The sequence below is a fragment of the Ursus americanus genome, chromosome X (assembly GCF_024610735.1).
Source record: "Ursus americanus isolate L20-20 chromosome X, mUrsAme1.1.p, whole genome shotgun sequence".
Lineage (NCBI taxonomy): Eukaryota > Metazoa > Chordata > Mammalia > Carnivora > Ursidae > Ursus > Ursus americanus.
Window position 1 is genome coordinate 20,356,794 of NC_142164.1, and position 8,008 is coordinate 20,364,801.

An 8,008-nucleotide genomic window follows, 5' to 3' on the forward strand; every position below is an offset into this window, starting at 1 on the left:
GTAAAGAATACGGAGGAGCATCTAGTTCAGGAGAGAAGATGATACATTCAGTTTTAGTTGTATGCAGCGCATTGTGGTCAAGATGTATAGTAGGTACCCACACATGGGCAAAGGTTCTTACCACAATAAAGTTAAAAATGAGAAATTAACAGGAAAACCACAGCAAAAAAAAAAAATCTGGTCACTTTGAAATTTAAAATAACTAGCCTAAAAACTCTTGGGTTAAAGTGGAAATGACACAAATAAACCATTTATAAATAAATGATAATTACAGCAAAAAGAGAAAAGAACCTGTGCTGATGTTGTTATGGGTAAATGTATTTACTTAGTAGACCTCTGCTATAGATGGAATGTTTTTGTCCCCCACAGATTCATATGTTGAAACTTAACCCCCCAGGTGATGATATTAGCAGGTGGGGACTTTAGGAGGTTCTTAGGTCATGAAGTTAGAGACCTCATGAATAAGGTTAGTGCTCTTATAAGAGACCCCAGAGAGCTCCTTTGCCCCTTCACCATGTGAGGACACAGTGAGAAGATGTTGACTGTCTAGGAAGCAGTTTCTCACCAGACATCAAATATGCTGGGGCTGTGAGTTTGAACTTCCCAGCCTTCAGAACTGTGAAAAATAAATGTTTGTTGTTTAGAAGGCTGCCCCCACCCCCACCTCGTTATGGTGTTTTGTTATAGCAGCGAGAACAGACTAAGACAATTTCATTGATAACTCCAGTCAGGATTCTGATACATAGAGTGGGCAGATTAGATGAGCCTTACCAATTTTGTGGTGCTAAGTGGGGCTTGTGTTTATGTGGCAGTGCCATACATTTCATTTTGTTTTGCATTCATTTATAACTCTGAGTGAGAACTCTCTCCTCCAATACCACAGTATAAATTGGCTTCATATTCTAATAGAATTTGGGAATGCTGATATGCTCAAACTATGGTATCCCAATGTTTCCATAGTAACTAATGCACACCCGGGGGGAAAAGATTGAGAATAGCATTTTAACAAAATAAGTGAGGGGCGAAGAGCCTTTAGACATGTGATTACCTCTTATTTAGGAATATGAAGATATTCATCTCTTTAATAATGGGGTTATAAAAGTTGTTACAGTGAAACTTGTCAGTAGCCATTTATATCCCATTTTTCTCCGCAATCATCACCATCAAAAGCATTTAAATGCTTCTTTGCCCAGCAGTACTGTAGAGAGTGAGTTAAAGGGACATAGTTGCCATTCTCCTGTGAGCTTGAAATCAGGATGGGACAGGTTAGGCCAATGTTCATATTCCAGCCTGCCTGGCAGGGCTTTGCCTTAGTGAATGTTAGGAGGAGTGGGGATTCAAAGCATCCTGTTCAAGTCTATGGAATTTGTTTGCTTTGGTGCAAGACTTTACTAAAAACTTAACACTCTTCCTGGTTAGAGACTGCTCATATGGAGTTCTCCTGTTCCTCCTTTCCTATACTACCAGCTGATTTTTTCCATTCCTCCCTAACACCCTTCTTCCTCCTCCCCCAAATGCATTCTATGCGCCATCCCCACTAATTCCAAAGCAACCTGTTTGCCTTGCCTCTTGGCTAGTTCTAACTGTTTGTATATATGTGGGTAGATATATCTCCTGCATATATCTTTGATAACCTGCTCGTTTACTAAAATATTAAACAGTCCATTACTGTGAATTCAGTTGTTAGGGACTGAATTCCCTTCACTCCATTCATATGTTGAAGCCTTAACCCCCAATGTGACTGTATTGGAGATAGAGCCTATAAGGAGATAATAAAGGTTAAGTGAGGTCATAAGGGTGGAAAAGAGCCCTCACCAGGAACTGAACTGGCTGGCACCCTGATCTGGGACTTCTAGCCTCCAGAACTGTGAGAAAATAAATTTCTGTGTTTAAGCTACTCAGTCTATATATTTTGTTATGGGAGCCTTAGCAGACAAATATATCAGTGTACACTCACAACCAATAAAGCTGTTATCAGATAGAAACAGACTTTGTAAGGGTGAAGAGATGACTTTTTTATTTTAGAATAACAGAGATTAAATTTCCAATGATAAATATGATAACCAATGGGATGTCTATTTAACCCAGAACAGAAACACACAGAGAGGGATGCCGAGTATCTCCAGGTCGGTGGATTGCCTGGGTTAGCTGATTCAGCTTCGCCTGCCTGATTCCTTCTTCATTTAGAGGAGTGGTTAAGAAGCACATTTGAAAAACATACTTATGTCACCTTTTGAAAATTAGTCTCCAGCTCAGCTGCTGTGCAAATTCAGAGATTAGAAGCAAAATGTGCTGGGAGGTGTCAGTAGGGTGAAGTTCATCAATGGGAACTAAAGTCAATTTCCTGGAGTGGCCAGGGGGAGATATACCAGAATGATGACCCTTTACCTTGGATGGCCAGAGGTCTGGTAGACATTCTCAAATTCAGAAGGGCTTTACAGGTCAGATGAAAAAGCAGTATATCTTCATAGGAGAGGCTCAGTCTGAACTAGGGACATTTCCATGTTTTTATTTTGTTTTAAACTTGTGACATTTGATATTACAGTCACTGGGGAAATGAGAAAAATTTGAGGAAATGGAGTTCTCAATAAAACATTTTTTCATCCCAAGGGATTTGGTATTCATCATTATTGCACCCAAACTAAAACAAGGCAGAGAACTATTTATTCCCGGATAAAATGGTCTTCTCTTGTCATCTAGAACACAGAGTGCTTAAAGCTCCTGGTCAATCAATTATATATTATATTAAAATGTAAATAAAATTTTGTCATTGCATTTTTTTCAGCCCTCCAATTATTTTTAAAAGTGTTGCTTTAGGGATGTATATAAACATTATAGTTTAGGTCAATTTTCTTCTGCCTATTTCCATGCAATTTAAAGACAATCAGATCAATAAGGAACATATCTTTGCAGACAATTTCTTTTTAGTCTTTTTCTCAGTGTGGGATTCAGAGTCTAACAGATTGCCAGGATATATATTTAATACCTCAGTTTTCAATATAAAAAACATGATATTTTTACATCCATTTGTAGCTGGGTAGAAGTTTGGCTTGAGATACAAATATTGTAGTTTTATACAGTATACTGACATAATTAATATTTTTGTGTAGCTAATATGTGCACATGGAGCAAAATTCCAAAGTTATAAAAGGGTATACACTGAAAATTAGGTCTCTCTCCCACCTTTATCTCTAAGGTCTCTAGTTTCCACTTCTGAGGGCAACCACTGTTACCAGTCTCTTGTGTTTCCTTCTATAGATATTCCAAAGTACGTTGATTCTGGAACAGGGTCTTTCCCCTTCCTTAGCAGGCTCTCAGTACCTGGCAGCATGAAAATGTTGCTCATTGAGGTCAAAACTAATGTTCTGAGCAATAGCATGGAACAGTGACTGCCCTTGATTCTTCTCACACCCCTCCTGGGAAACCATATTCCCAAAGCAGATCACCAGACATTTGTCTACACCACCTCTAACTGGACATAACACTAGCACAGACACATTTATCATGAATACACAAAAATCAAAACACCTAATAGATCCATACATTAGATATTTACTTAATGGCGTGTGTGAAAAAGTAGGTGATTTTGGTCGGTTGTTGAGCAAGGAAGGGGTTCTGTTTTTTTGCAAGATGGAACCAGTGAGAAATTATTCCCTCTTTTCCAGGGAATGGAGATTTCACGAAAGAGGTAAAAGAAGAAAGAAATCCTGGCTGAAGCTGCAGGAAAAGCATTCCAGCATGAGTTGTGGTCTAGGAGAAATCTTGGATTTGGGGTTTGGGATAAAAGAAAGAAGGGAGTATTGAGTGTTGATTGGCAGAGAGCAGAGGGGATGAATTAGACTGGCAGGAAGAGGCAATGAGGCGAGAGTGAGGTAATGTGGGATGAATGGCCATTTGCATTTGTGTATATTGATGGTTTGTATAAAAATCTATGGACAGAAGTCAGTTAGTCCTTTTGTATTTACTGTGCCTCTCATGTTCCTAGCACTGCCATCAGAACTATCATTCAGTCCAGAATTTTTCTCTAACAAAGGCATGAAAGAATGGATTGTAGCATAGTATGGTAGTTTTCCTACATTAAGTTCTTCTCGGAGGTTAATTCTATTAACTAAATAGCCATAACTTTCCTTAATAACTTGTTATGGCATTATCATCCACACAATTATGTAAAAGGATTTCTTGATCTCACCACTATTGACATTTTGTGGGGTGCTGTACTGTGCACTGTAAGATATTTAGCAGTATCCCCGGCCTTGACCCACCTGATGCCTGTAGCACTCTCTGCAAATTTGAGAACCAAGAACGTCTAGACATTGCCAAATGCTCTTGGAGGGCAAAATTGCCCTGGATGGAGAAGCAGTAATATAAAGCCTCATGAACCTATATTCTTTTGTTCTGTAACACCCCTTTCTAAAAATTAACATTTAAGAATATTTGCTGAAATAATACATTCATGTAGATAAAAATTAAATAGTGCCAAAGGGCTTACAATAAAAAGCAACCATCTCCTGCCCCACTCCTCCTCACCTGTATTCCCATCCCTGTTTCTGGATTGAGTTTTTCTCATGTTCCTGCCATATCCATCTACCTGTTTATCCATTCATTCGAAGCACATAATTCATTGAGCACTCTGTTTGCTAGGGCTGCCATAACAAAATTGCACAGCCTGGGAGTCTTAAACAGCAGGAATTTATTCTTTCACAGTTCTGGAGGCTGGAGGTCCAAGATGAAGATTCTGGCAGGCTTGGTTTCCTCTGAAGACCATCTGGGAAGGATCTGTTCCAGTCCTTTCTCCTTGACTTGCAGATGGCCACCTTCTTGCTGCCTCTTTATGTGATTGTCCCTCTGTGTATTTGTACCCCTGGTGTCTCTTCCTCATGTTATAAGGATACCAGTCATACTGGATTAGAGCCCCATCCAAATGGCCTCATTTCAACTCAATCACCTCTTAAAAAAAAAAGATTTTATTTACTTATTTGAGAAAGAGAGAGCATGAGAGCAGGGTGAGGGAAGAGGGAGAAGCAGACTCCTCCCTGAGCAGGGAGCCCAATGTGGGACTCAATCCCCGGACCCCAGGATCATGACCTGAGCTGAAGGCAGACACTTAACACACTGAGCCACCCAGGCGCCCTCAATCACCTCTTTATAGAACTTATCTCCAGGGGCATCTGGGTGGCTCAGTGGGTTAAGCATCTGCATTCATCTCATTGTAGTGATCCCGGGGTTCTGGGGTGGAGCCCCGCATTGGGCTCCCTGCTTGGTGGGGAGCCTGCTTCTCTCTCTCCCCTGCTTGTGCACGCACTCTCTCTCTCTAATAAATAAATAAAATCTTAAAAAAAAACTTACCTCCAAATACAGTTACATTCTGAGATACTGGGTATTGGGCCTTCAATACATGAATTTGGGGGGATGCAATTTAGCCCCTTTTTAAAAAATTATTTATTTATTTGCAAGAGATAGTGCATGAGTGGGGGGAGGGGCAGAGGGAGAGGGAGAAGCAGACTCCCCACTGAACAGGGAACCCCGACACAGGGCTCAATCCCAGGATGCTGGGATCATTACCTGAGCTGAAGGCAGACGCTTAACTGACTGAGCCACCAGGCACCCCTGCAATTTAGCCCTTAATAAGCACCTACTATGTGCCAGTCACTGTTCTCAGCACTGGGGATAAGCTGGTGAACAAAACAGGAAAGCCCCTGCTCTTCTTAAGTTTACATTCTAGTGGGGGAGAGCAACAATACACTATAAATACATAGTTAAAATATATAGTATGTTAAAGACACTAAGTGCTATGGGAGAAAAATAAAGCAGAGGTTTTCCTGGACTACACTATTTGAAATTGCAGCACCCCCCCCCCACCAAATCGCACCTTCCTGGCATATGGATGTTTTCACCAACCAGGATGCTCTCCGAATCCCATACTCTTGTGATTTTTATGGAGGCTTCATTGCGGAGGCATGATCAATCATTAACTCCATTTCCAGCTCTTTTCCCTTCTCCTCTTGATGGAGGTGGGGCTGAAAATTCCAGGCTTCCAATCATGGCTTGATCTTTCTGGTGACCAGACCGCATCCAGGAACCATCCAAGAGCCCACCCAGAGTTGCCTCATTAGAACAAAGGATGCTTCTATCACCCAGGAAATTATAAGGGTTTCAGGAGCCCTGTGTCAGGAACCAGGGTCAAAGACCAAACATTAGAACAAGAGATGCTCATAGCACTCTTACCACTTGGGAATTTACAAGGGTTTTAGCTCTGTGCCAAACTGGGGGGCAGAGACTAGTATATATATTTTTTCTATTATTTCACAGATGGAAAGCCATTGGACAAGCTGTGGGTGGCAAGATCTGAGTTAACGTTTAAAAGAATCTCTCTAGGGGCACCTGGATTGCTCAGTCAGGTAAACATCTGACTCTTGGTTTCCGCTCAGGTTGTTATCTCAGGGTTGTGGGATCCAGCCCTGCATTGGGCTCCATGCTCAGCACAGAGTCTGCTTAAAACTCTCTCTCTCTCTCCCTCTGTAGCCCCCCCCTTCTAAAATCAATCAATCAATCAATCAATCAATCTTAAAAAACAAACAAACAAACAAACAAACCAGAATCTCTCTAGCTGCTGTGTTAATAATAGACCAAAAGGGACCAAGGGTGGATGTAGGGAGACCAGTAAGGGGAGTATTTCTAAATGATATGTATGTACTGCCCATCGTTGGTTTACCAGCTCTAAACAACATCTAGTGACTTGCTCTAATAGGTGGGGTTTAGCTCACTTACACAGTAGCACCACCCCTCTCTTTCTCCAAATACATCACTCTTATCTCTTTAGTTCCTCTAAAGTTCTCTTTTGTTCCTCTACTTAGTACACCTCTCCAGAGACAACCATTCTAATTTATATCTTTTTGTTTGTATGTCTTCTTGGTTATCTTTGTGTCTTTATATAAGACACATAAATCTCTTTTTTTTTTTGGTTCCATCATCTACAGATAGTATCTCTTGATTCTGCACTTTCTAAAATTGGAATATTAGTGCCTCTACACAATTTTCCACCTCCCCTAATTTTGTCTACTTTCCAATTTCTGTGTGCTATGCTTTTACAATAAGTTTGTTAACATTTACTTTATACTTTGTAATCACAATTAGGTTGTCTGTGATTTGTCTCTAGGTTGGATTTCAAAAGTTGAAAACCAGTAAGGATAGTGTTTACATTATTGTGACTGTATAAATATGTATCTGTGTAAAGCCAAGGGATGGGCCTTGATTACATTTTCTTCTTTGTAGTTCCAATGTTACAACCTCCATTGGTTGCTCTATATGATTCTATGTCCTGGTTGCCTTAATTATTGGAAAAAGACATTTTTAAACAGTTTTGTATTTTCCTTGAATTTCTGATTGCCATTCATTCATTTATGAATGAGTGTGTGTATGTATGTTATATGTATTTATGCTGTGGGTAGACTAAACATAGGCCTTCTTTACTGTATCTCTGCTATTTTCCAGTTTCTTTTTTATTTTGTTTATTGCTTAAAATAAATCCTATACTTCTTTAGGCCCATTTCCTGTGTTAATTCGAACCATTTCTTCACGTTTGATCCATGGATTTCTTGTATAACTTTTGTTTTCCCTGGGATTTCTTTATTGCCCCTTTTTGGTTTATTTCTGGCATTCTGTGCCTTTACTGTATCCTTAACTTTCCTAGCTCTTTTTAAAATTTTTTTGTTTTTTTAAGTAATCTCTACACCCAACGTGGGGCTCGGACTCATGACCCCGAGATCAAGAGTTGCACGCTCTACTGACTGAGCCAGCCAGGTGCCCCAGTTTTCCTAGCTCTTAACCACGTCATCTCTTTTGCTGATTTCCCTTTTTCCTGGAGTCCTCCTATGTTCTGTATGGCATTTTTCTGGGCTGGTCGGCTCCAAAAATCGGCCTTGGTTCTGCGTATTCTGTCAACACCCTTCACTCCATTTTTTATCTTCCAGATGACATATATTATCATCTGATGTCCCTTTTCTTTGTT

General features: G+C 40.2%; 1 long non-coding RNA gene across 1 annotated transcript in view; it reads left to right on the forward strand.

Annotated features, from left to right (window-relative positions):
* Positions 1 to 5,065, forward strand: part of LOC123789879 (uncharacterized) — a 34,329-nt gene extending 29,264 nt beyond the window's left edge. The window contains exon 4 of the long non-coding RNA XR_015723489.1: positions 3,666 to 5,065. This is a non-coding gene — a long non-coding RNA (uncharacterized LOC123789879). The remainder of the gene's footprint in view (positions 1 to 3,665) is intronic.
* The last annotated feature ends 2,943 nt before the right edge of the window (positions 5,066 to 8,008 follow it).